Source organism: Lepidochelys kempii, chromosome 1, assembly GCF_965140265.1.
Source record: "Lepidochelys kempii isolate rLepKem1 chromosome 1, rLepKem1.hap2, whole genome shotgun sequence".
Taxonomy (NCBI): Eukaryota; Metazoa; Chordata; order Testudines; family Cheloniidae; genus Lepidochelys; species Lepidochelys kempii.
In genome coordinates this window covers 224,588,513-224,616,303 of record NC_133256.1, presented here as the reverse complement: position 1 = coordinate 224,616,303, position 27,791 = coordinate 224,588,513, and the positions used below count along the sequence as shown (strand labels likewise).

Below are 27,791 nucleotides of genomic sequence, written 5' to 3'. Positions count from 1 at the left end.
GACAAGGAACAGGCATTTGTTGCTAGTTGTTTTTAACTATAGGTTAATACATGATTTTAAAAATTGTAATGTTGATGATGCTTAAGTGTATTCCTTGGCCCTGATCTAAAAGGTGTTTTAATTAATGGGACTCTTTTTCCATTGACTTCAGTAGGCCTCAGATCAGGTTGTTTGAGTATTCTTAATTTGTAATTCTTAATTTGTATACCTGCTGTGTGACCAGGTAGGGAATAACTGGAATTTGTGATTTAGCTCTCCTCCCATAAGCTATAATGGTTGTTAGATTTATGTTGGTTATGAAATATTGCTCCACACTAAAATATCTTATTTGGATCAGGTATGATTCAGTGCATGGTATTCTATATCTGTGCTGCCCAGTTTGGCACAGGATTTGATTTTCAGGAAGGAGAAGCCACTCTTGGACAAAAGTGCCCTGATATGCAGATCTGCATTTTGTAGTAAATCCAATAAGTAATGTGCATAGAAGGACTTAATCTTGGCAGACTTTAATGGCTAACATAAATTTATTTTTGTTTATTTTTGTTTCTTTATCCCTTTCCCCTTTCTAAGCAGTGCACAGTCATAATGGTTTGTCTGTTTTCTAGTACTCCATCATTGTCTTACTAGTATTGTTCCTTTCTAAGGCCCTGGTTCAGGAAAATACCTAGGAACGTGCTTCAAGTGAAGCACATGTTTAAGTCAATGGAACTTAAGCACATGCTTAAGAGTTGAAGAAGGATGGATTTAAGCATGTGCTTAAGTGCTTTTCTGCATCGAGCCAAAATCAGTCCAGGAAGAATTAAAGTTTTCACTTTTGCTGCACAGTGCATATATTGGTCAACAGTACTTCAATAACATTAAGGTTGAATGAATACCCAAATGCTCAGACTTCCATGCAATTCAGGAATAGCTGGAATCCTGTAGAAATAAAAGGGTTAAAATGTGAGCTTATAACGGGCAGGGAAATTAACACAGTAGCAACAGTGAGCAGATAGTGAGGAGAACTGAGGGTTTTTGTTTTTTTTTCAATAGGACTGCAAAATACTGAATCACACAAGTCACGTGACAAGAGTCTAAATCCAGCCACTGAGGAGCTGTAATAGCCACATGAGACATCTCATAAGATTCAACCAAATCCTTCCCTTCTATCTCCCTGTTTCAATGGATGTGCTACCAAATACTCAGATCTGAATGTGTTCTGATTACTATTCAGAAATGTTCAGCTTCTGGTAGGGACAGTATTAAAGAAATTGTATTCTGGAGGCATATCCCCAGTTTTGCCCCCAGGTGCAGTGTGTGAAGAACCGTCTCAGAGACGGAGCTCATGACACGTTCTGGAACTCATTTACCTCCCCTGGCCCAGCATGGGCAGGCTGACTAGAACTCCCTGGTTTTCTCTGTCAGTAATAGTACAAAGTGCTGAATCAATCCAGGACTTGAATGTTTTTGGATTAAATTTACTTACGATTTCAGTGGCTGACTGGTACTGAGAATTATAGCCTTTCCCCCTAAATATCTCTAGAGGTCAAAACTGGAAATTATATGCTTTTGGAAAAACAGAATAATCTGAAGTTTACACTCTAGTAAATTATTGTTAAATATTTTCACATCTGTTTATGGTGTGTTTATTACCTGCCATAGCTTATATTTAATGAGACTGTAAGATTCTGTGCACAAGTTAGTCACAGTGTTCCAATATTAAATATTTTCATTGTCTTAGAGCACTCAAATGAGTTTAAATTATACAGTTACTGGATTTTAATAGCAATATCTCTTTGCATAAAATAGTAAATAATCTTTTAACACCACTATCTGAAAATATTGTAATATACAGTCTTGCTAAAATCTGTAAAGTAATTTGTTTTTTCAAATAAAAGGTTAATGAGTCATGGACTGCAGTAAAGTCTCTTCATTAGTATGTGGCTATTTGCAGAAGGACTCTCGTGTCTGCTTAACTGCTGAAAATAACATAATTAATATTCATATTGAGTTTCCCATAAGCCTACCAGAGCAAAGGATTCTGGCAAACTCTCTTGACATCCATGTATGTAGCAAACAAAGAGTTAAAGCAGGCAGTCTTTCTGGCAAGTCAGATAGAACAGAAAGCACAAGCCTTTCCTTTTTGCCTTTTTCTTCTTAATTAATCATACGCTGCTTCACAATTTAAATATGGAAATAGAAAGCCATCCGCAATTATTAATGAGCCTCCAGGCTGTCCTGTGGCGTCTCAAGACAAGCTGTGTCAGCCTGCAGAAAGCAGCATGGCATCTCCTTTCTGATGTGTGTGAAATTTATGTGCACAAAGGCTCCTCCTTATCTGTGCGTGAACTAAATAAATAAATAAAGGCTTTTGTTTGCCAGGCTACTTGCACATGACTGTTTTGACTAAACCACTCCATGTTACTTGTAGTTTACAGTGCTTAGAGACAAGAAGAAGAAGAAGAAAAATCCCTAAACCCAGCTACCTGATTATGCTGCAATTAATGAGAATCTTTACATCATTCTGATTGTTGCTGATGTTTTTGGAGACTTTCTTTTAAAAAATAAAACCAAAAACCTTTGCCCTTGACTGACACCAGCCTGGCAACGGTAGGATTGGCATACCGCCAATTTCTCACCCGATAAGACAGGGCAGGAGGGTAGAGAAAAGCCCTGACAATATGGCCGTTGTTTAGTCTACGCTCTTAAGATCTTAATAGGAAGGAGCAATCCTCCAGTGTCGCGAAGTGTTTGCCAGTATGCATCTGCTGCAGTAGGAAAATTAAGGTGATGGCTTTTAGGATTAAAATTGCAGTATCCCCTCTTTCTGTTTTTATTTTGCTATGTGATCTACCCATTTAATACAGTGGGACTATATAAAAATAATAATAGCTAAGTAGTTATATACATATATTTTCAAGACCCTTTTATTCTAGAGGAGATTTGGGGAGCAGGGAGGAGGTAGGAAGGAAGAAAGGATCGATAGGTGATGGGAAAAGGATAATAAACAGCCAGGTGCAGTACAGTATGTTCAGTCGGTGTTGTTTAGATTTTTTTAAGGCTTCCTATTGAGGTTAAATTAAAAAAAGAGAAAAAGATGCAAGCAAAAGTCAGATTTCTTATTTCAGCTACAGGTTTTGAAAGATGTATGTACTGTTCCAAAACCAGACTGTTTCTGTAGTGTGGATAAGAACAAATCATTCTGTATATTAGGAGAGCAGAACATTTAAAGATATGCCTGACAATTTTTTTCCTCCAGAATAATCTGCAGTTTCATTGTGTGAAGGTAAAATCCTTATAGCACAGCTACAAGTTTGCCATGTTAGATAAAAGCATGACTTTGTCTTGTTGTAGTTTCAAAGTGAAACAAACTGGAGCAGAGGCAATGATTTAATCTACAGTGAGGGAAAAAACGGCAGGAAGATTGGAATATGATAAACAACACTGAAAAATGGCAGGAGAATAATGTTTACTTTTGAATATAAGGCTGACTGCCAGGTTGGCGCTGGTTTTTAGGTTAGCAGAGGTTGGAGGAAGGGCCAGAGTGAGGCGTGGCTAAATGCTGTCAAGGAAAAAAATGGTCTGCAAATTGCTGTTCTCATCTTCCCCTTCCCCCCCCCCCTTTGAAAAAAAGGCAGTGCTTCCTCTTAAGACTATTAAAAATTATGCAGAATTTTAACCCTCTTGCGTACTGGATGTTCTTTTCTGATGTTGAGAATTCTGATTTTGCAAGGGGATAAATGAAATGTTTCAAATGATAAAACTATTTTGAAGTTATTTTAAAATGTAATAAAAACAATAGCTTTACATTTCATAAGAAATTATTTCGTTTACTTTTGATGTAGTTTGCACGTGGGATAAAGTTGAACAAAGTCATTTGAAAAATGTATCTATTGTTCTTCAAGCAGCTATCCAGCTCTTACAGCCCTGCCACAAAAATCAATGGGATTTTCCTGATTGAAAGAGAGGATGAAGGATAGTTCTAATAAAGCAGAACATGATTCAGGCAAGATACAGTAATGAAGGCTGATAATCATTTTCTTACTTTAATCAGAACATTTTTAAGAATTCGTATCTGACTTTAAGTGTACAATACATCCAGGACATATCACAAGCAGACAACGTGGCAAAGTCATTTCATACACTCGAGCTAGCTGTTTATAGTAGTTAACAACTACTATAGTGTCAATAATAAAGGGCACAGCCTAAGAAACCCTTTCATTAACACATCATTATTCGCTGCATTTATATCCTCTAGTTTATGAAGAAAAATATATTTCTAAATAGAGCTGAAATGTGGTATTCTTACATCCCACAAATTCTGTTAACTGTTTATGTTCTGCTAAGTGTGAATAAAGGATAAAATATCAGTAAATCCAATGAGATTTGTAAATCTACATTTAGAGGAAAATTTAAGAAAATCAGAGGCAAGGTTAAAGCTTCATAGGAATTATTATTGTTCTACTAAATATTTAATAACACTTAATGGGTTCTTATACTTAAAATTAGAAAGAAGCTAAGACTGTTATTACTCTTTGGAGACATAGTTACTTTGGAAACCCTTTAATTGTTTTCATGTTTTATTTAAAGAGTTGTAAATACTGTGTTTTTGATATATTAATTATTTGTTTTTTGTTTTATTTTGTTACTGAGAACTCTCTATTTTTTTACATGAGGAATCTACAATTTATAAATAAATATTAAGAAATATGTTTTCTACATAGAACTTATTTAGGGACCTAATCTGGCACTCTTCTTTCTTTTGTAAAACTTCCATTGATTTCAAGCCTTGCAGGATCTTATAGGTGTTTCATTCAGTAGCTAAGGTTTCTTATGGCCCCAACTCATGCTTTAAAAATATTTTCTCATCTGTTATCCATCACAGATTGGGAAAAATGCTCTTACTGGTCATGCAGGATTTTGCATATGTGTTAGACTGATAAAAAGTTGTCTATTGGACCGCTGTTGTTTAAGGAAAATAGCCCTTTTCCCCCTTGATTTTAGGTGCCATGTAGAATTGTACAATAAGTTTGCTTCAGAAAGTGCCAAGAGAAGCATAATGAGGCAGTTAGTCACAGTTTGAATGTGGGGGTAGGGGAAACCAGTGCAGGAACTGGGGGTTTGATTTTCAAGGGACAGTACTTGCAACCCACGTTTGCCTAGACCCTTCACTGATATCCAGGCAATACTTAGACAATAAGTTCTGGGTTCACTTTTTGTCAGGGGAACATTTTTGTCTGCTGAACATTTTTTTTTTTCCTTACAAGATCTCCGGTCCTCCTGTTTTTTCATTAACCCTTGGATTTCTTCGTCAGTTTCTTGCAGACCATCTCTGTATATTGGAATGCAAACAGTATGTAGCAAAAGTTCCATTCTGACAGGGAATTTGGGGAGTAGGGAGGCAGGTAAGGGGTGAATGTTATAGTCACTGGTAAGGCAAAATATAGTCATTCCTTCCCCCTAATGTGTACAGTGTTTATGTGTATCTGTAGTTTATATCTAGTCTATATATAGAACTTATTTAAATTCTGTAGGAAGTAGAAGAGGGGATCAAAGCAGAGCACTTCAGTATGTTGAGACCCATATGCTATTTTAGAATTTTAAAGGAGAATAACTTGTACATTAAGGAAAAATATATATGTAAAAGGTACAATATATGTAATGTTCTGTAATGCAATTGTAAACTTTTAGTGAGTAACGTTTTAGGATTTAAAAAAAATAGATAAATCCATGCACTCCACTATAAATACAGAAAAGTGGGTATAAAATAATTATAGTAGTTTCTGTGAGGTTTAGAAATATATTGGAGTAGCTAAATAATATGCAATAAGATTTTAGCAATCTTTAAATTTGGCATGTTTGTGCATATAATTATATTTAGTATATATCTGTAGACCATCTCTTCATAATATATATCATGATATATTCTTAACGTTTCTGTTATATTGTTGAAGTGTATGCTCAGTTTTCAACAATTAAACTAAAACTGTAGGAAGCTGTGTATTTTATATGTTTACATGGTTTGTTTTAAATCCAAAGAAAGAAAAATCAGGTTTTTGAATATATTAATGTTCACTGAGGTAACGATAGTTGAATATTAAAATCGTTATTTGTCCATTAAGTCACAGGAACTAAGATGTGTTAATTAACTGTCAGAATTGTAGATTTAGTTTGTTGTTGAATATTTGGCGTCGATCTTCAAGATATCTAGTTTGCCTGAGAAATGTAATTATATTTATTTAATATTGATTAATAGAATTAAATGTAACATTACATACAGTGTAATTTAAAGAAAAAGTATAGAGTGCACAGTATTTTATTTGTACTATTTTAAAAAAATATTAACTATAATTACAATAACATAAAATATAATTTGAAAAATAAAAATTATGCAATACATTGTAACTTGTACCAGTGGCATTGTATGAGATGTTAGGTAAGGCAAGATTTGGCCCAATAACTTTGCTTTTATCAAGTATGAATGAAACAAATTCTGCTCTTATTTACATCCTACAACCCCATTGACTAAAGGAATGAGAATTATCATGTGCGCTTATTAGTTTTCTGTATTTGATGTCTGGGCTTCTCAGATGTTCTCCTGAAACGTTTCTGGATTTATGAATTCCTTCATTATCTATGGAATAGTGATCATTTTAAAATTAAATTATAGAAAAGGAGAGCTGGCCTAATTCTACTCTCACCACAGTGCAACTCCTTTGTTTTCATGAAGTTACAAAATGTTTTTTTAATGTATTAATGTGCACTGGGGTAATGATAGTTGAATATTTTTTTTAACTCAGTATGGATTTACCTTTTGGTTAAATCAGTGACACAAAATCTACTGTGCATTATAAATGTAAATTTTCTGGTCTGATTTTTTAAAAGGTGTTTATCTTTTGTTGGGAAAAATGGATGTTGCGGCTGTTGCTGCTCTGGCTATTTATTTAGATACCTAAACAGGAGGTGTCTGAGCTCTTGTGAAAATCTGACCCATGATCATTACAAAATGAAAACCAGCTGCAGTTTCTGCTATAGATGAAGCAAAAATACTTTTTACTAGAAACAAAGCAATATGTCAAAATTCCTAATATAGCTTGGTGTAAATTTCTTAAAGATTGTCAATTGTTCTTGCTTGAGAGTGGCAGCTTCATTTACATTTGTTTTGCCTCTGATTTCTCAACTGTTTCACTAATTACAGAAAAAAAATCAAAATGAGAACACTGCCAAGTTTTTCACATTGATAAGGAAGTGGTTATTTATTCTAATTATCAAGTAGGGGACCAATCCTGCAAACAATGGCACACGTTACTATCTTTACACACATGCTTATTCCCATTTATTCCAGTGCAGAACTGTTGCAGGATCCGATCCCTATATTAGCAAGTAACAAAACAAAACAAAAAACCAAAAAACCACACACGCACATACACACACAAAACCGACACCAGTCCCACAAACAACCAAAGCCTCCAATTACAATCAAAACCTTTAGTTCAGTATCTTCCTGAAATCAATTGCAGGAATATAAAAGTTGAGGGATTGGACTAAAAGAGAATTACATTTAAAAAGAAATATATATTTTTAAAAAACGGATTTTTTTTGTCTCCATAATGGTTATTTTAAATGTGTTAAGATAGAAGATACATTTTAAAGCTATCTGTCTGCAGTAGCATGAATTTTACCCCCTCACTATCTTCTTCAGTAATACAAATGCTCAGGTAAAGTTCTGATCCTGCAAACGTGTACATGAGTAGCTTTACTCCTATAAGTAAGCAAACTAATGCTGATGAGACTCCTTCATTTGTATAACTACTGACGTGTGTGTGTGTGTGTGTGTGTGTGTGTGTGTGTATTCCACCCCACCCCATCTTCCTTCTTATGTTTGAACACATCATCTCTTAGCTCTGTGTCTTTTTGTTCTTAGGGGAGTGCAACTGTGTGTGAGTTGTGGTCAGGTATTATCACAGCTTGGGTGAATTGTTAGACATAAAACTGAAAGACAAATGCTGCAAGTCATCCTGGATGTGGGAATATCCCAGTATGTCACACACACACTTGGAATCTCTTATTGTTATAAAATGTCCCAGTGCAAATATTGTTGGGGGAAAGTTAGCGATAATAATAATAAATTAATGTATTGTTCAATCAGAAACCGAGTCACCATCGTTTACATTCATTCTAATTATTTTCCTGTTTTATTTAAATGCAAAATAAATTAAGAAAACATTAGTTTTTGTTAAATTCAAGTATAGAATCAATAGCGTATTGTCTGAAGCATCATCTTACAGGGATGTGTACACTTAAATTACAGAAGAGAAATGCAGTGACTTAAAGTGTCTCTTCCCTTTTTCTTTAATTACCATTGGCCATATAAAACATTAGAACATAGGAATTACTGCACTGGATTGGGTCAGTGGTCCATTTAGTCCCATATCCTATCTCTGACAATGCTACTAACAAACAATTCAGAAGACGGTGCAAGAAACCCCATTGTGGACAGCTTTAGAATAACTTGTCCAGATGGGAAATTTCTTCCTACAGCGTTAGTCAGTGGTTGTATTATGCCTTGATGCATATGGGTTTATATCCCTTCTAAAAATAATTATCCTATCTAACTGATCTGTGGATATTCTCATGATCCATATAAAGGCCTACTCCTTTTTGAATCCTACTGAACTCCTCGATGATATATTGTGGCAATGAGTTCCACAGGTTAATTATGTGCTTTGTTAAACAAAATTCACTGTATACGTTTTTAGCTTATTGCCTTAATTTAATTTAATTGAATTTCCCAATGTTCCTGGAGAAAAGTATATGAACACTCTATTCACCTTCTCTATCCCAGTGCAGTAATTTGTATATCTCTGTCATGTCTCCTTTTATCCATCTCTTTTTCAAACTAAATAGTTTCATTCTGCTCTCTCCTTATATGGATATCTTTTGATTCCTCTAAATCATTTTTGTTGCCTGTCTCTGCTCTCTTGTTACCTTTTTTTTTTTGAGATAGTTGACAAGAACTAAAAACAATTTACCATTGATTAATATATAATGTAATTCAAACATTATCAGTTTTACTTGCTGCTCTGTTCCTTATGCAGCCGAACGATCTGAGTTTGAACCACTGCTGCACAATGAATGAGATTTTTGCTGAGCTGCCCAGGTCTCTTTCTTCAGTGGTTATGCTTAGTTGAGATCCCAGCAATATGAGTTACCTTGCATTTGCCAACACTGAAATTCATTATGCCAACGTGTTGCATGTTCAGCTAGCTTTGTCAGATCCCTCTGAAGTTCCTCACAGTCCTGAGTAACCTAAATCTGAGTCATCTGAAAATGCTGCTACTTCATTCACCCACTTTTGCAGACCACTACGTAATATTTTAAACATTGATCTGTGTACAGATTCCTTGGGCATACACTGTTAAACTTCCACTCTACTGAAAACCGGCTTTTTATTCCTACTGTTTATGATCTCTTAGCCGATTTCTAATTCATGAAAGTACTCCCAACTCTTAATCATGACTATTCTGTTTCCTTTGCAGCCCGTGACGAAGCGTGTTTTTGAAAGTCCATAAATGATACCATATTCTTTGGTTGACCTAGTAAAAGAAAGCTAGTAGATAAGAGAGGCACATTTTTCCTTTTTGTAACCCAGGCTGCTTTCCCCTGATTATATAATCTTCATTTCTATATAAAAGTTATAATATTTTATAAAAATAACCTTTTTAGTCAGGTGACCTGGTACTAAAGTAAGGGTCACTGGCATGTAATTCTCAAGATCATCCCTAGTCTTTTTAAAGGATAAGTGCAACATTTGCTAGACTTTGATATATTCACTGATATGAGAGACTTTATGTTAGAAATTCAGGTGGTTCATTCTTGAGTGTCTTCAGAATGTGCTCTTGTGTGTGTAGATAGATAGATAGATTAGATAGATAGATAGATAGATATGCACCTTAACTTCTGACACACTCTCTCCCTTTATTACCTGAAAAATTAGGCTAATAGAGTTTAAGGCTAGTCTGACTTTCTGTATATCACAGGCCACCTTACCCAGTTACCCCTGTATTGAGCCCGGTAACTTGTGTTTGGTTAAAGCATAACTTCCAGAAAGGTATCCAGGTCTGGGGTAGGTGTCATCCCATTGTCTTCTGTGGTGGAGACTGACACAAAGAATTTAAGGCAACATTGAACCATTAGGTTCAGCCCAGAGTAAGAGGCAGTGTGGAAACTGCTCAATCCCGAGAATAGCCTGGGCAAGAATTGTGTCTCATACAGTCATATTTTTTCCCTGGGTTTTCCTTCATCTGGGGAGGAGTATTTTATTTCTCTGTTTTTTGGAATACAGCTTAACTCCTGCTCCCTGCTGGCCAGTGTGAAGGTGAGGGAGGGACAGAAAGGTAAAGCTCCATCCACTCCCCTCACACTTGCCTGCCAGAAGGAGAGCTGCTGTTGGAGCCTGGCTAAGAAGTCGAGCTAATACGGTCATGGAGCGGAATGAGAGATGGTGTGCTTATTCTTCTGCGTGATCAAATAGCTCAAGGTCATAATCAATATTTTGTGCAATGCCTTTTATCCTCCTTATTCGCTCCCTTTATTTCCTGGTATTCCAGCAGACCTGCCAGTTGTCTCACAGGCTTCCTGCTTCCCATAGTCATCAGTAATTTTTTTTTTGTCATTGGCTTTTTTAGTCTTCATAATCCCTCTTTATCTCATCATTTCCATCTGAAATTTTACCCACAAGAGTTTACGCTACTTTCTACCTGCTTCACATGGACTGCACTTTTTGGAGGAGAATACCTGTTTGCTTCAAATCATCTCTTGTACAATGCATTTAATACCATATGTGGGGGTTTTTCCCTGGCCATCTTGCTTCTCTTTTAAGGTATGAATACCTTGGATTTTTTAACTGTGTTAAGGTATGCCTAAATAACCTTCATAGTTATAAGCAGAATTCTTCATTCAAGTTCAGGGAGTTCTGATTAATAATCAAAGCACAATATGGCTCTGTGATTCTGTGTCAGTTATTTTAAAATACATAATGCATATGTACCTTTCTGCTTTTCCCTAGCTGACTGATCTGCTCTAGATAGCAAGTTCTGCTCTTCCTACAAGCCTGTAGCCTATTAAGGCTCTCCACCTCCACTCTTTTCTTCCTGGCTCCCTCCAAAATAAAAGGCTCAATATTTTTATATTGGATTTGAAAAACTGAATCACTGGGAGCTGTGTGCCTCCGGATTCAGTTGTGCAAGAAGAAGGTGCCAGTTTTTTGCCCATCCATAGTGGAAAGTGTCTTGGAGGTTTCTCCTTTTACACTTGCCACTCTGGAGCCTGCTTAAAATCATCTGGAGGCTTAGTTCCCAATAGAACAAGTGAACTGAGGGTGCTCTTCCTATTAAGTTTTCCTGGTGGCAGTGAGTCTTACTGCTCTAACAGGAAGAGAGAGAAGAGACTACAGGTTGAGATGGAGGACCGTAAGGCAATGGATGTGGGTGAAGGAAGGAACAACTGTCATTTTCTAGAGCAATATTGGAGTACCATGAAATACATGGGCACCACCTGTGGAAAACATTGTGAAAGAGAAAAACTTATTTGTGAAGCCTCTTGAGGTACACTGCAAGGCATCTTCCTAACATCCTCCTACAACATTATTGTATGTGGGTAGCAGCCTCATGGAAGTAGCAGGGACAGGGCCTGCAATGTGAAGATTGGGGTTACAAAGGAAACTCTGGCCCCAACTTTGATGTATGGAGCAGATATCTGTGAATTTTGGGTCTCTCCTCACATCTAACAGTGTGGCTAGCTAGCTCCTTTACCGCCAGTAACTCACTCTCTCTTAAGATGGACACTTCAAAACCCCTTCATGGGCATCTTGCATAACGAATGCTAATTGTAGCCAAAATTTACCTCCGGGTTTTTGCTGTGGTGTTTTACTCACTGTTATAGGCTCTTTACCAGTGCAGGTCCCCTAACTGGCCTTGACTCCCATCAATTTCCATTGGAACTCCAACCGTGTAAAGATTACTCAAAAGAGCTTCTGTGCAATAGTGGAGAGGTAGGAGCATTTTTTGTAGGCACTGCTCCCCTCCAGACAGTCTTCTCACCTTTTTTCCTCATGCTTTGGCTCCTCTCCATGCTGAGTAATTGATGGGAGCACCTGGATCATGATGAATAATATCACTATAAAATGTATTGTACTACTGATATATTGCAAGACAGGATGGTCCTACGTTTCTTAATGTACAATGTTAAGATATCCACAGTACGCTGAATTATAAAAATTCAGTTCTGTACGGGGCCCAACTCTGCCGGCCTTATTCACCCTGTGTAGCACCTTACCACACAAGTAATCCATGATTACTTGTAAAGCAAGGAACTGTATAACATGAAGGGAGAAATTAGCCCACTGAAATTTAACTACAGAGTAGTAAATAATAATAATACTTCTACATAGCACTTTTCACCTATAGATCGCAAAGTAAAAGCTCTATAAAGGAGGTATCATTATCCCCATTTTACAGATTGAGGAACTGAGGCACAAAGGAGGGATATGACTTGCCCAAAGTCACCCAGCAAGTCAGTGGTAGAGCCAGAAATGAAGCCCATATTTCCTGAGCTCTCAATCCTGTGCTCTTTCCACTAGGCCACACTGCCTCCCATAAACAGTAAATACAATAGAGTCAGTCATTGGCTCCATGGTTTGGTAAGACAGTATTATCAATAATAGCATTTACACATAATGTTATAAATAAATATTAACATTTTGTAAAATTTAAAACGAAAAATTATAGTACCGGTAATTAATTTAGCCTGCTTAAGCCAAACTAGCAAGATGAGTAATTTGTAATATAAATTGTATTTGTCCTTTACAAATGGAATATTTTATATTAAATGTCTAGGTATTAAAATGATGGGCACTTTAAAAAGACATAAGATGTATAAATTCATATGATACCAAACCAAAGAGTTTTCAGTTACTTTTTAATAATTATTTTCTATGATATGTGCACAAATTTACAAATCAACTCAGAACCTATCAAAAGATAATGGAGGAATATTATATTTTTATTTAAAATACTTTAGCTCTTTTAAAAATAAAAAATTGGATCTGCTAACAGTGCAGAAATGCACATATTTAAAAGGAGATTCTTTTTTAGATTTTTTTAAAATGTTATTTGTTGCTTTTAAAATGATATTTCATTGAATCTTAAGTGAATAAGGTATTCCTTTATTTTTTTTTAAAAAGTCAAATGATTTGGTGATTAAAGAGAGTTGCCACTTGCCTGAGCTACATCCCTAGGGCTATGACCTTTTTAATCCTCTTTAGTTAATGTATTGGTGATCTTTACTTAGGCAAAGTAAATAGTGCTGTTCTGAACAAAGAGGAGGTCATGCTTCCTGCATTACACTCTGACCCAGGGGTCATGGCCTTTGTTCACTTCTCAATAGGAATTGCTCTCAAAGGGCCACCACAAAATGGAGAACTAATTTAGGCACGTGCTGGCAGAGAATGGCAGAGTATCATGTTTACTTCATGGAAAACTCTTGAATATTTGTACTTATATCAAACAATAAAATACAAATTTTAAAAATTGATTAACCTTTCATTTACCAATGTGTATGTAGTTGTTCCTTATTCACTATGATTGGCTTTGTCTTGGCAAAAATACATTGTTCAATTAATTCCAGTATAACATCTGCAAGTGCTTTATTTCTCTGGTTTGAAAATCTTACCTCAGTTCACATTTTTAAGTGGCAGTAAAGAATTTGCAAGTATTTTAACATTATTTTCTTAATTTGCTAGTCTTAATTTTCTAATAAAGATTATTAGATAAGTGAAAGTTACTGAACTTGACTAAAAATTGAATCCTAAAATATGGTAACTGAGATACTAAATCTGGACATTTGGGGCAGAGACCTTATCTCAAAATATGCACTGTTTGTCAACTTGCAAAGAAATCTGATAGCGTACTCGGTCAGAAGATTTTATCACCTTATGCCCATGACATCCTCAACATGTACAGGATATGCCATGCAAAGGTAGTGTCTTTACTTTGTCAAAACACCCATTCAACAATAGTGAAGGATCATGTGAAATGGAGTCGATCATGATGTAAAATGTAAAGGCTGGGGTATAAGTAGACTAGATTCTTCTCTCATTTGCATTGGTTTTACACCAATATGACTCTGTTTGACTTCAAAAGGTTACTCTTGATTTCCCCCCAGTCTGAAAGTAGAACCTAATGAATCATTTTAGCTGCTTAATGTGACCAGTGATCATTGTGAAATTTATCTCAGCTACTTTATAGAACCATTACTTCCTTCAGAAAAAAAATATTTCATACGTTTGAAAGATTTGCATTATGTTCTGTTACCCATGTCCATCCGTTTCTGCTGTATGATATTCTCCATTCATCATTGAAATCTATGAAATAAAACAATTAGATCCCCAAATAATTACTCAACCTATGACCACATATATCTTGAATAAAAATATGGTTTTATACATTTTTCCTTCTTTCCAAAGATAAGCCATTAGTCTCTGATGACTTAACCAATTTGCTAAAAACACAGCAGAGTTAAAATTGAGCACAAAAGAATCAAACAAAAACTTACAATGTTACATTCATAAAAATAAATAACACACAGTATATAAAACTTTATGACTTCTCCTCCTGTCTACAAGAATAGATTCAAGTGCAGGCTCAGGGCTAAAATATGTTAAAATAATTATTTACCCTCAAACTTTGATAGATCTAGTCGTACTGACTTTGATTCTCCACCCAGTTATACCACATTTTACACCAGTGTAACTCCCTTAAAAACGATGGAGTACGCTGGCTCTAATTGGTATAATGGAGCAGAGAATTGCGTCCATTATGTTGCTGTTGGCTATCTACACTAGCCGAGCCTGACAGCACTAGCTACTTGTAAGTATTTCTACTGATTACAAATGGACCACTCCAGTAATAAGCCCTACACCTTGTACTAGGTTCTTGTATGTCTGTATCATTAGCATACTGTGGGCAAATCTTGCTTGCATTTGTTCATGCTGCCGTGGGGGAGGAGAGGGGAGGGCCTGGACCATAGTGGATCGTGTGTGTTTAGGGAGGGAAGGCCTGGACCATATTGGATCTCATGCAATACTGCAGCAGGAGTAGGGAGGATGATATGGAGAACCTGTGCAGAAGTTAGAGACCGCAATGTACTGTAGAGCACAATTATGCTGGGACTTCCAAAAAGCAATTGAATAGGTGAGGGGCTTTGGGCAGGGGTTGAGAGAGAGGTTGGAGCAGTGTTAGTGGATTTTCAACATCGATTTGACAATTGTGCAGGACTCTTCTCCTTGAGGAGGGGGAGTGTACCCATTACAGGGGCCAGTTTCTTTCAGATGCTGCAGACCTCACCAGCACACTACATGTGACTGGGCTGTATGCTATAGTAAGGATTTGCTTTTTGAACAAAGGAAAATATAACCTGGAAAATCGAATGCTTCTACAAGTTTGCAAATAAGCTATTATTTATTATTGACTGCTCTTTTGAGTTCTTTCCTTTTAAAATTTTCTTTTCTTGAATTCTATCAATCTCAAATAAAAAACTAAGTTCCTCCTTTTTCCAAAGTAAAGAACATATTTTGGGAATTGTATGTATTCAATTAGAGACTGTCAACTACTTTTAGGTCCAAAATTTGGATTGAGTAATAACACAAAAGAAAATAAGATGATTGAAACAAAACCCATTGTAAATAGAATGTTTATGATTTTGTATTTGATTTTAATGAAAACAGTCCTGCTTTGGAACCAAGCAAGCACAGCCTGCTGCTAGCACATAAGAACCGGCAAGTAAAACTGGCTATATACAAACACTGAAATGGGCAAATATCTTTTCTTTGTCCAAGTGAACAGAAATGAACAATAAAATATTTTTAAATCATGAAATATAAATTAGATTTTAAAAATCTTTCAGTTTAATAACTGAGGCTTTCATATAAACCAGAATTTTTTTAAAATGTGGGTTATGTCCATTTTAAATCTTGCATAATAGAAGGAACACTGTCAGGTCAGAAATCATATATATTTAAATTCCTTCCCTGTGTTAACAAGTTATATTTAAAATAATGAATATTGAAAATACAAAGAGTTACCTTTGCATACAGGCAGTAATAGTTTGCCTTTTTGCTGTATATTTAGCTTGGAGAGTGAAAATAGATGAGTGAGTTTCACTGTGCCTTATTGTTCATTTAGTGATTTTTCACCTTTTAGTTCTAATGCACTAGGACAGTGGTGCAATGTTTGGGTTGCAGACACAATAGGGCAGTGGTTCTCAACCCGCGGCCCAATCAGCACACACAGCTGCAGCCCATGTGACATCCTCAGGGTCATACAGGTAGTACTGGATGTGGCCCACAATGATAAATAGGTTGAGAACCACTGCTATAGGGGAATGTTTATTCTGAACAAAAAGACTTCTAGAAAAATGAAGGAAACATTTCTGTCAATCTTAGGTTTTGTAAATGCTCCTTTCTCTTTAAAAACAAAATGGGGATCCTCAATTGATCTGACCATGTCACTTTAACATTAGGGACTTACTTTCTGTTAGTAAACAAGTTTTTATTTTATTAAGAGCTGTCTTGCAAATACCTTCAATTTTCCCAATAAATAATCTATCCAGTATAATATATTTAGTAGTAAGGGGATTTTAGTATATACTGAAAGATGCCACCTCTTAAATCATCACACTGAGTGGGGGCATTTTGAAGGTTTTCTTACTGAGATGCCTTCCGAACTTTTAACAAGCTGTCCTAGTGGTTGATTCAAAGGTGGTTTTCACTCTTTTAAAAAGAACATTATCTCTGGCAGGGTGCAGGAAAGTGACAGACACTCCCTTACAAGTGTTAAGTTGATGCTGTAGTATTAGCATCACTGGCAATGATTTAATCATCGCATACACATTGTAGATTTCAATAGCAAGGCTGGGTTTCCTTCAAGATAGCTGATGTTTAATTGCCACTACAGAGATACATACATACATAGCACTTTAACAGCATTAGGTATCAGAATAGTTTCTGAATGTGATCTAGACAGTGAAACTTATACAAGAGCCAGTCTCATTAAGCAACCTCATCGGATGAGACTCCCTTCTCAAAACAATCCCCAAATGTATTAAGTTCACTCTTGTTTTACCTTTATTTTGACGGCCAGCTCTATTATGCAACTGACTTTTGTTGGTCCCTTGAGTAGTTACTCTCACTGTAGTTGATGTGGAGAAAAAGGAGGGGGGGAAATGCTGTTAGAATTGGGGTTTGGTGAGGTTTTGGGTTTAATACAAAAACTGCTGAGTCTATTCTTCATTTTATTTTGTTAGGGAGGTGAGGGATTTCCTTAATGCTAAATTACCTGGAATATATTTAGGCCTGTTATAATTGGGCACAATTCAGTTGAAATTAATGGAAATGTGTGCACTTTCCCCAGGGTGGAATTTGTTCCTTTGGCCTTTTTTCCTTTGAATTATTTGAATTAAAATGCTACATGTGTACATATAGCTGCATGTTGTATGTTTACATGTTTATATTTATTTTTCTATTAATAATAGAAGTGTATAGGAAATAGCACAGTTCAAATGTGCCATTTATGTTTGTGCCATTACATCTCTGAAAATAAAATAGTATTCTGTACAAGTGCTGTCATTTCTGTTTTTTCTGCAGTAGGAGAATTACATCTTTGTATTTTCCGCAGCAGGGATTCACCCTATACAGATCTGCTTTGTAGAGAAAAATAGTATACGCTACTCAAATGGCATTCTGTGCCAGGATAACAAAAAGACAATGTTACTACCAGGGTCTATATATTCAAAGGCTAGTGTAGCATATAGTGATTTAAACACAGAATAATCTTTTTTGATAGATTAAATTTTTTGGGACTGACCTAAATTCTCGTCCACTTATTGGCTATGCTCAGAATGAGTACAGAGAGGGTCAAACTGGCAAGGGTTTGGTTAATTTTCCTATAAAAATCTTTCCATGTGTAAATAACACACATGCACGCACATCTTTCTACGTGTCAGTGTCTGTATAAGTACAAAACGCTCAATAAAATTTATCTTCTGAGGATCCACATGGTTAATCTCAGTGTCAATATTCTGGTCTCCTTACACATGTAGAAAACTCAGCAGTGTTGCCAGTGGAAGTTCCGTGCACGAAAGGAGAACAGAACATTGTTGTTGAGCTTTGTTGTGTGGAACAACAACATTTTGTTCTGGATGTGTAGGTGTGCACTGTGCAGTACCCCATTAGACAAAAATGTCTGATTTTATGCCAATTGCCTTAATTGTTTCAATGCTGCTGAACGTATCAGATCTCAAGTGCCATTAATGTAGATAATAGCTAAGTATACATATACTACGGATCTAGTAATGAATGGGTTAAATTAGTGTAAAGGGTTAAAAGATTACTGATGTGCTATAATCTGTTACTTTGTGATGACTTTGGTTATTAGCTTTTGGGAATAGTATATGCACTAATTCAGGTGCCATGTTTAAAAACTATTACACTCTTTATTTGAAATTGCCTGTGCTTATTATAGGTCAAAAACATTCTGAAAGTTTCATGGTAATATTCAGATTTTTTTACATTGTTTTTAGTATAGTAAGGAAAAAAGTGAGGTGGAATTAGGACTAAGAAAGGGAACATTTGTATTTGTATTTTGACAAAAAAATTAAATTATATTTGTAATTTTTGTCATATTAGCAAAATACTGTAAATTAGCAAAATTTATATTAAACAGGATTGTATACACAGGACATGATACTACAGGCCTTACACTAGGAAATACCTCAAAAATTTGTAGACATATACAACTGTGTGTTAGTGTAAATATTCTATTGGTTAAATGCTGCATGTGTGTAAATATATGTATACATACACCTGCAGGATATACAGTGGATGTGTGTAAATACACACACACATTTTAGAAATAAAATATCAGCATGGTGTTTTGTTAAAGCAGTTTATGGTAAATTTCTTTCCGTTCCTATCACAGAATTGATAATGGTGTTAAAAGACAATTTTGATACTAGTATTAGCATAAAAAGCTCTCTAAAAAGCAGATGTGTTTATAAATAAGTCAGAGGGAAGTCTATTTTTCTACCAAAAGTACTCACAGCCTTGTTGCCAAGACACAAAAGGTGTTTCTGTAACTATGCAACATTACTTTATTATGTTACTTATTTTCACTAGCTAATTTATAGTACAGTTGTCTTGAAACTCGTTTGGTGGACGAATAAAATGATGGGATACCATTGCTATAGCTAAAATAAATATGTTAAAATAAAAATGTTGAAAGGTGCAATTTTGAATTTATCTTTTATTCATTTGAAATCTGTCTTATTGCAATTTAAGAGATGTATTTATGCCTAGCAGAAAATGGTTAATTTTTAAAATTGATGTTTTGCATGCTATTTGTCACTAATGTCCACTGAGGGCTTTCAGTATGCTGAAAAGGAATTATTTTGAAATAACGGTTGACTGAATAAATCTGGTAACAGGTTTCATGGCATTTTTTAATTGATGATGCCAATTAATAAATTTTATCAATTTATTTAGCATAGCAAAAGTTTGTGGCAAATTTTTCTTACACCAGGTGTTCTGTTAACTTTGTTTGGATTTTATGCTGCAGTTACATTTATTAAAATATCATATACATTTAAAATTATATTCATGCTGATTAATTTTCAATAAAACTAAAATAAGAATTAATAGGAAATAAAATTATTTGCAGTTCAGTTAAGATTTGCTGCAATATCACAGAAGAATGGGAATTCTGTCTTCTGTTGGTATTGTAGCACATTTTAAAAAAATATATTCATATGCAACATTGATTTGTGTTATTGACGCTTGTTTCTGTAGGACCTTACATGTTGCAGATCCAAAATATAATAGGCTGAGTTGAAGCCTTTTGACTAAATCTCTCCGTTACACTGATGTGAATCGATCATTAGAATCAATATCAACAGAGCTCCTCTGAATTTATACCAGTGTAACTCAGATCAGAATTTGATCTACTATTCACATTTCCTTTCTTTTTTGGGGTAATTTTTTTCCAATTCTTAGTGCTCTCTATATGTTTTCTACCATATCTGCTAAATATGAAATATGTGTGTACATTTGTTAGAAATTGTACAATTTTTTCTGTGTGGGTACACCTTTATATATTAAAAAAATCTGATCATGTATGTGTATGTTATCTTATTTATTGAACCTCATCTCATACAACATGAAGTCCATAAACTTTAATTGATATATCCCTTACTAAGTGTAAGGGTATGATGATGGCTGAAATTGCTGACATTCGATACCATGGGTACGTATAATATGACTAAGGAGAAAAATAATTCCCCCTCTGATAATCATAGAATCATAGACTCATAAGGATATCGGGGTTGGAAGGGACCTCAGGAGGTCATCTAGTCTAACCCCCTGCTCCAAGCAGGACCAATCCCCAACTAAATCATCCCAATATCTTCTATAATATAATAGAAGACAGATTATAAAAATGATTGAATGAATATGGTGATCAACACCTAGCTTTCATAATTGCTGTCTGTGTTGAAAACTAAGCACAGCCTTTTAAAATTTAAAAAGATTCGTGGTTATTTTAAAGTATTTTTTAAGTAGGTAAAAATAATATGTATAATGGGATTATTTTTTCTCTTGGGATGAGATTTTACTGCTTTGACAATATTGTGTCAACATAGTACTTCTTAGGAGATTCTCTTTTGTGAAAAAAGATTTAATTCCACCACTACTGAATATTTTTTTCTTTACAATTTCAGATTCGAGTTTCAACATTTTTATACACCAAAGCTAGCTAGATAAAGTTAAAATGTGTCCTCTGTATCATTTACTATAGTATAAATTGGCTAAAGAGAAATATATGTTTAACTGAGCTTGGAAAACTAAAGTTAAACATATAATATATAAACAATATTAATAATCAATTTGCAACTGGATAACATGTTAAATCATATGTTTATAGAATCTTGCATAAATATACATATCTGTAAATAAACAAAGAATTGTCATTGTTTAATGTATGTTTTATTGTAATGCACATCCACTTGTTACTGAAGTTTTCTTATTTAAAGCCATTTATAGTAATTGGTACTGTATCTTATCGTTTCATTTATCATTATAATTACCTTTGTTGAAAATTTTACTCCTCTCCTTATAATTTAAAGATGCGAACTCTAGTATATTGCAACCTTATTCTCAGAGAGTTTACTGTCTTGTTTGAAAATGTATGCTAGTTTACAGTATAAAACTATTTAAATCCTGTTTTTGTGGATTTCATTAAAAATTGAAGCATATATATTTGCTAACCTATTGCAGCTTGTCATGCATTGTTTAACAGTGAACTTTTCCTTCTTCAGAATTTTTTTCTGTAGGCTAGCTAAAACTCCATGACATTTTAAGTAGAACTCCTATTTAAATTAGTGGAGAGTTCTATTTAAAAACCAATAACTTATTGTGGCCCTATGTTCACCGGTGATATCAGGGTAAAATATTGCCATAGGCATTAGAATAGAACAGAAGATATACAGATATACAGAAGATATACACCTTCACTGGTGACGTGTAAAAGTATTATTGTACAGTATAATAGAGATCTTCTAAAATTTCTAGGATATTAAACTTTGTGCATAAAATATGACATTCAGTAACTATCAAGATGTATTTTACAGGTGGCCTTTGCACAATTTATTTCATCTCCTTTAATTGTGTGTTGATTACATTGGGGCTACTCATTGAGTAAGGTAGGGTGGCAGAATTTGGTCCCTTGATGTTTATTTTAAAAAATGTAACTTGTCTGCTCTATTTCTTATATTTAAAAATCATAACAAAAAACATCTTTGTAAAACAAACAATTCCCCTTCAACAATCACTTGCTTTCAAAGGAGAAAATGTACATACTACAAGAGTCCCCTGCAAAATACATTTTAACAACTAGTCATGTCATATTTTATGCATGAAGTATAGTGTTCTGGAACTTGTAATGGATCTCTATTGTTCTGTATAATAATACATAGATGCCTTCACTGGTAATAGAAGTTGCTAATTCTTATACCGTAAATCCTAGTATCTATGATAATTGTTATTGTTTAGCTAATTTGGGAATATAAACCTATTACAAATAAAATCTCAAATATAAGGAAATAGATTTTCTTCTATAGATTGACTTTTAATATTTTTAAAATATTTATTGCTTTCAGTGGGACACCTTGTATTACTCAAATCGAAGTGAGCGTGGTGGAATGGACCTTCAGAAAATTTCAGAGCAGACATGTATGTTTTATATACATTATATAGAAATTAACGTATATTGTATTATGCTATATTGCTTTCTATTAAAAGATATGAAAGGCAATGACTTAGGCTATCAAACAATGACGATAATCCATACTGTAAAACTATATAGTCCAATCCCTGTATTAAAAATAAATTATAGCCCATCAAACCATGAATTAATAGATTCTAGTGTAAATGTGAAAAGCCGTATTGAATTTCAAAAATGTGCTGTGCAGTTACTGATTTAAATTTTAGTAAAATAAAATGTGTCATGTGCTGTAAGTGTTCCGATATTCCCTTGTCCTCTAAAAATAAAAAAATACACTATATAGTTGCTTAGTTTCAAGATTAGCCCTCCATCACAGATATACACTGCTATGAAATTAGCAGATGAAAACTTTGCAGCATGTTTATGACAACTAAACAGAAGCCAGTAAGCAACATTTAATCTTGTGTTTTGATTCTATGATTGTAGTGTGAGCATTCATCAATACTGTACATAGGACAAAATGTTGATACTGTCAGTTTTAAGCACACGGCTCTGTACGTTTAAAAATAGTTACAAAAGAACCAAAAATGTGGTGTTAGCACACTTTTTTAAACTGCTAATGCAATGCACTGTTTAATGCTTTCTTCCTGAAAAAAAATTGTTCTCCTGCCAGAGTTTCATTTGTGTTGATACCATTTTAATGCCAAGTTTTCTATAAAACATTCCTGTTAAAATACAGTGTAATGAAGAAAATGTTTATGTGAAATGCTTTATTATGTTTTGAAGGAAAATATCTTTGAAATGTATCCTTATTCAAGCCACCTTCAGACATTCAGAAACACTTATTTCAAAATTGTCTTTATTTGGTGTATAGGTATTTAGGGGTCTTTTGTCCCCATGACTAAATTGCCACTGTTCCATTGACATTAAAGGATGTTATACAAGACTAGGTCAGAATCGTATTAAATCAGGACTGTTCAATATGTAAATACTGTACAGATTATAAAATCTACAGTAATTTTGATTTTGAATGTCACCTTGAGTCTCAAGTGGACAATTGGTAAGACTGCTTTGCTTTTTTAAGATTTATCTTTAACTTTTGGTAAGTATCTTTAAAAAGAAAAACCTTCTGTTATATAGGAAGCATTCTCAGTGTTGTCAGTTATGACAAAAATGAATATTTTTAGACATTATTAAAAAATGTGTTTCTAAGACATGCAATTAAACCTTTCTGCAGAGACTTACTGTAGAAAAATAATTTTTTTTGATTGGGTCAGCTTTCTCCAATTTATATGCATATTCATTTTTAATTTTATATATATATATATATATATATATATATATATATATATATATATATATATATATATATATATATCAGAGGTAATTAGGTGCTACCAATTATTAAAAATTCAATTATTGTGTACAAGAAAAGAAAAAAATGTACTGTTTCTTTAAATCTGAATTTAGTTTTGGTACCTCTACTACACTGAACCAAGGTTAATCTTTGTTTTAGATAAGCAGAGAGCCTACTGTGAATTAAAAATATAAGCATACAACAGAAGGGATAAAAGGAGGAGGTCTGATATTGTGTTTCCTACAGACAGGTCTTATGATAAATGGGAAGAAAAGGTTATAAAAATATGTAATAATGTAAATATCAAAATATCGCCTTCATGTTAACTATTTACATTTTTTAACTCATTCATAGATAATGGACTTTAAAATAATGTTTCCACTTCCTTTTCTTGAATCCTTGCTCCATTAAGAACATAGTACAGAATTAAACTTTGTTTGTTTGTCCTTATCTCTTCTAAACCTTATTTTTTCTGTTCAGTGATCTAAAATTTGGTTACTTTCACTCTTATTTTAGGGTTATGGTACCAGATGTAAGGGCTAAGACAATTCAAAAGGATGTTAAACTGTGCATTTGCAGCCATAATTGCATAATGTAGATTCATTTTAGTCCCCCCTGTCCTCCATCCCCCAAAAGTTCTCCCAGGTCAGATACAGAAAAAAGATGAGCTTAATTGTCCTCAGTTTCTTACTTTATCAAAAATTGGAAGATGGAGAAGAGGGAGATCTTTATTCTGACATAGAATGGACAGAATTAATAATAAGATGTTGAGAAACAAAAACTAACATGCATTTCGAGAATTAACATAAGTGAAAGCAAAGATCTTTGGATAATTTAGTCCAACCATTAAAAAAATCTAAAATCATATTTGTATTTGTGTCAACAGTACAAAAATTGTTGGATACACAGTGGAATATAATCTGCTTTCTTTTGTATAGGGTTTATAACTTTTGCCTGCGTATGCTGACAAATGCATGCCACAGTAAATGTCATGTTGTCTTCCACTGTTTAAGGTTAGCAATAAGAAATAGTACAAAAATAGTTCTAATGTCCAATAGGTTTAGAGTCCTACGTTCATTTTTCTTTCAGTTTTTAACTGTCAGGAAGCTGTCTGAATTGATGGCACATGTGTCTGCACATATGCACTCTGTATGCAATGGACATATCATTTATGAGCTACTGCAGGCTTAGCTCATGATTCTTAAACATGATCTTACTTCATCAAAAAGAGGGACAGAAGAGAGTATTTGGATGTTTTGTCATCCTGTGTTGTGATAGTCACATAAAGATTTTGCATTGTGATGCCCCAAAAACAAATAGTAAAAACATTTTGTGGTTTCATTCTGTTAAAAAAAATTGCTAAGGGTAGACCATAAAGCATATATTTGGCTTAATGAAAGAAATATTTACCCTGATTAGAATGTTAGTGGTTGAGTGAGCTCTTTCTCAAGATTTTGGGGTTGTGTGAGAAAGTTGGATATGAGCGAGTCGTTAAATATTTCAGTAGTCATTCAGGATGCAGCACAGCACAGCTCAGCTATGGTTCATTGTGTAGAAAACCACATGTACTGCCCTAGACTTTCTAGAGCTGGCTGATGCATTGCTTTAATAGATCAAATGTGATAAAAGTTATGCTTGAAAAAGGGAAGATGATTTTCAGTTTACTGCATTATATGTAGCAGAAAAATATGTACTGTCAAGTACAGTAGAGGCTGTGGTTTTAATTAGTGTAATACGGGTTCTTAGCAGTATGGCTTTTGCTAGTGAGCAGTCAGGCAGAGTGCATCCTAGGAGTTTGAATGGTAGTATCGGAAGCTATGCTGTTTTTAAACAGTGTTAAGTATAAAATATCTTGAACCATCTTTGTAAGTGACAGTAAGTCAGATCATTGAAATACTGGATGTTTGAGTCATTGAGTTTATGAAAAATGAAAATTGGACTGCCATTTGTAAAAACTATGACTTGAAATACCTTTACTCCATTTTCCAGGATAGTGAGTTTTTCAGAGGCTGGAGAGAACTCTCTGGGGAGGGAAACCGATTGTTGCAAGGGAATAAAATGTTACATCTCAGCTTTCTTTTTTTCATGATATTTCTTTTCCTGCCACTACTTCCTAATCCATATTTTAAGGAACAAAACTTCTTTAAATATTTTTATCAGGAGTATTTCATAAGACCATTGAAATATATTGTATAGACTTCTAATTACATGAAACCTCATAGCTGGTTTAAAGTGCAGCCATGATAGAGATAATAGTATAAGCAGAATAAATATTAAATCAGAGGGATAACTATGGCTTTCCTTAACTAATCACCTGATCCCTTTTTTCTTATGGTAAAATTCTTTCAGGAGGAGGACACCCTCAGGTTGAATAGTGTAAGGTCTCTTTTTTTTTTCCATGGTAGGGCAAATCGAACATTTTGACAGCATTTTTGTAAGGAAAGCATATAAAACATTTTTTGAACATACCAATAACAGAATATATAGATATAGATACACACACACACACACACACACACACACATATTATTACAACAGGGAGAATTCATTGGTTGACTGAAATGGCGAGATGTGACGCAAAAGGACACTTGGACGGGTAAAAATGCTGATGGATGCCAAAGCAGGCGTACCAGGAAATGCTGTTGCTATGAGAGAAACACAGAGAGAGAGAGAGAGCGTGAGAGAGCAAGTTGTGGAGGCCTTATTTTTTACCTTTTGGTTACACCAGAGAACTGCAAACATCTCTATTTTTTAGCAGGGAGAGGGAGATTTTGGGTGGGTATTTTCATTAGGATAAGTTGAGAGGTGGGAAGAGTGAAGAGGAGAGGTACAGATTAGCTTAGAGTATAAAAGCAGATGAAAAGTAAGGGGGAGGCTGAATATACTAAGCCAGCGATCTGAGTTATGATAGATATACAAATTAAATACAGCAGATGAAGCAGCTTAGTATGTTATCAGTGCTGATGTTAAGACTTACAATTTAAAATAAAAATTAAAAAATATATATATATATATATAATAACCCCACCTTTTAAGTTTATGAATTATCCAGCTGGTATACGGACGTCTCTTTTGTAACATTGCTAAGGGGACTGCAATAAATTCATCTTATGAATCCATTTGCAAAAAAGAGGTCAAAATAATTAGCAAGGATTTTTTTTGTCTTGCTTCTTCGGCAAGGAGAAAAAAAGTTTGTGCTATGAACTTAGCCTAGCAGCTACTGGAACTTGAGCCAAAAGGGGCAGGAAGTTGTTTTACAATAGAGTTACAGTGATCTGCCACAAATGGAAAAAGCCAAATGTTGGGTTCTGGGAAGAGGAAAAAATATTCTCCCTCTTCTCCCCCCTTTCCCCCATTTGCCCCCTCAATAAAAAGGAAAGTTCAACTGAAAGTTGTTTTTAATTGCTTTTTTAAGTAATGGAAAGATTATCTCACTTGCATATTCCACAGCAAGCATGAGGGAAAGAAGTATAAAAGGGACGTTTAAAAAAATGCACTTGGTAACTAGCAACGGGACTTTTGGCATGATTCCTCGAGTTTGCTTGAGGTTATGAAGGGGGGATGGGAAGAAGAAAAGCAATTCTACGTAGTACATTTTCTTAAGAGAGAGAGAGAGAGGAAAAACCTTATAATACTTATATTTTTTTAAAGGAAATGTGTGTTGATCCTCTAAAGCTGAATCCTCAGGCATTTGTAGCTTGTCTTTGCCGTCCGATGTGTTGTGTGTGTGTGTGTGTGTGTGTGTGTGTGTGTAAGCGCTCTCAATCAAACAGCAATCATGGCAGCTGTTTTTCTTCCAGCACAGCAGTTGAGCTGTCTCGCCCAAATGCTTATCAGCTTTTGACTCTGTGCCAAGATAGTTATAAGGGCCAAGCAGCCTCAGCTTGGCTGTGCAGCTGGTTTAGAAGTAAGGGCATGAGAAAACAAAATCAGTAAGTTTTTGTCACATACAGTATTTACTTTTTCTAAATCCCCATTTACTACACTGATTTTTCTGTGCTGCATTTTGATGGTGTTTATGGATGGCTTAATATTGTAACTATATTTTGTTTTATTATTTTGGAGAGAGAACCTCATATTTTTTATCCCTGCAGATATTTTCTCATGGAAAAAAAAGCTGTAATTAA

At 34.6% G+C, this 27,791-nt stretch overlaps 1 long non-coding RNA gene across 5 annotated transcripts in view; it reads right to left on the bottom strand.

Annotated features, from left to right (window-relative positions):
* LOC140899784 (uncharacterized) overlaps window positions 1-27,493 on the bottom strand; it is a 36,926-nt gene extending 9,433 nt beyond the window's left edge. For 4 of the 5 annotated variants that reach the window (XR_012155447.1, XR_012155448.1, XR_012155450.1 and 1 more), the window contains exons 1-3: window positions 17,160-18,727; window positions 14,322-14,401; window positions 11,915-12,133 (exon numbers count right to left, since the gene is read on the bottom strand). This is a non-coding gene — a long non-coding RNA (uncharacterized lncRNA). Of the gene's footprint in view, window positions 1-11,914; window positions 12,134-14,321; window positions 14,402-17,159; window positions 18,728-26,692 lie in introns of those variants that run through there. The other variant, XR_012155449.1, reaches the window with a different exon arrangement.
* Between the last annotated feature and the right edge of the window lie 298 nt (window positions 27,494-27,791).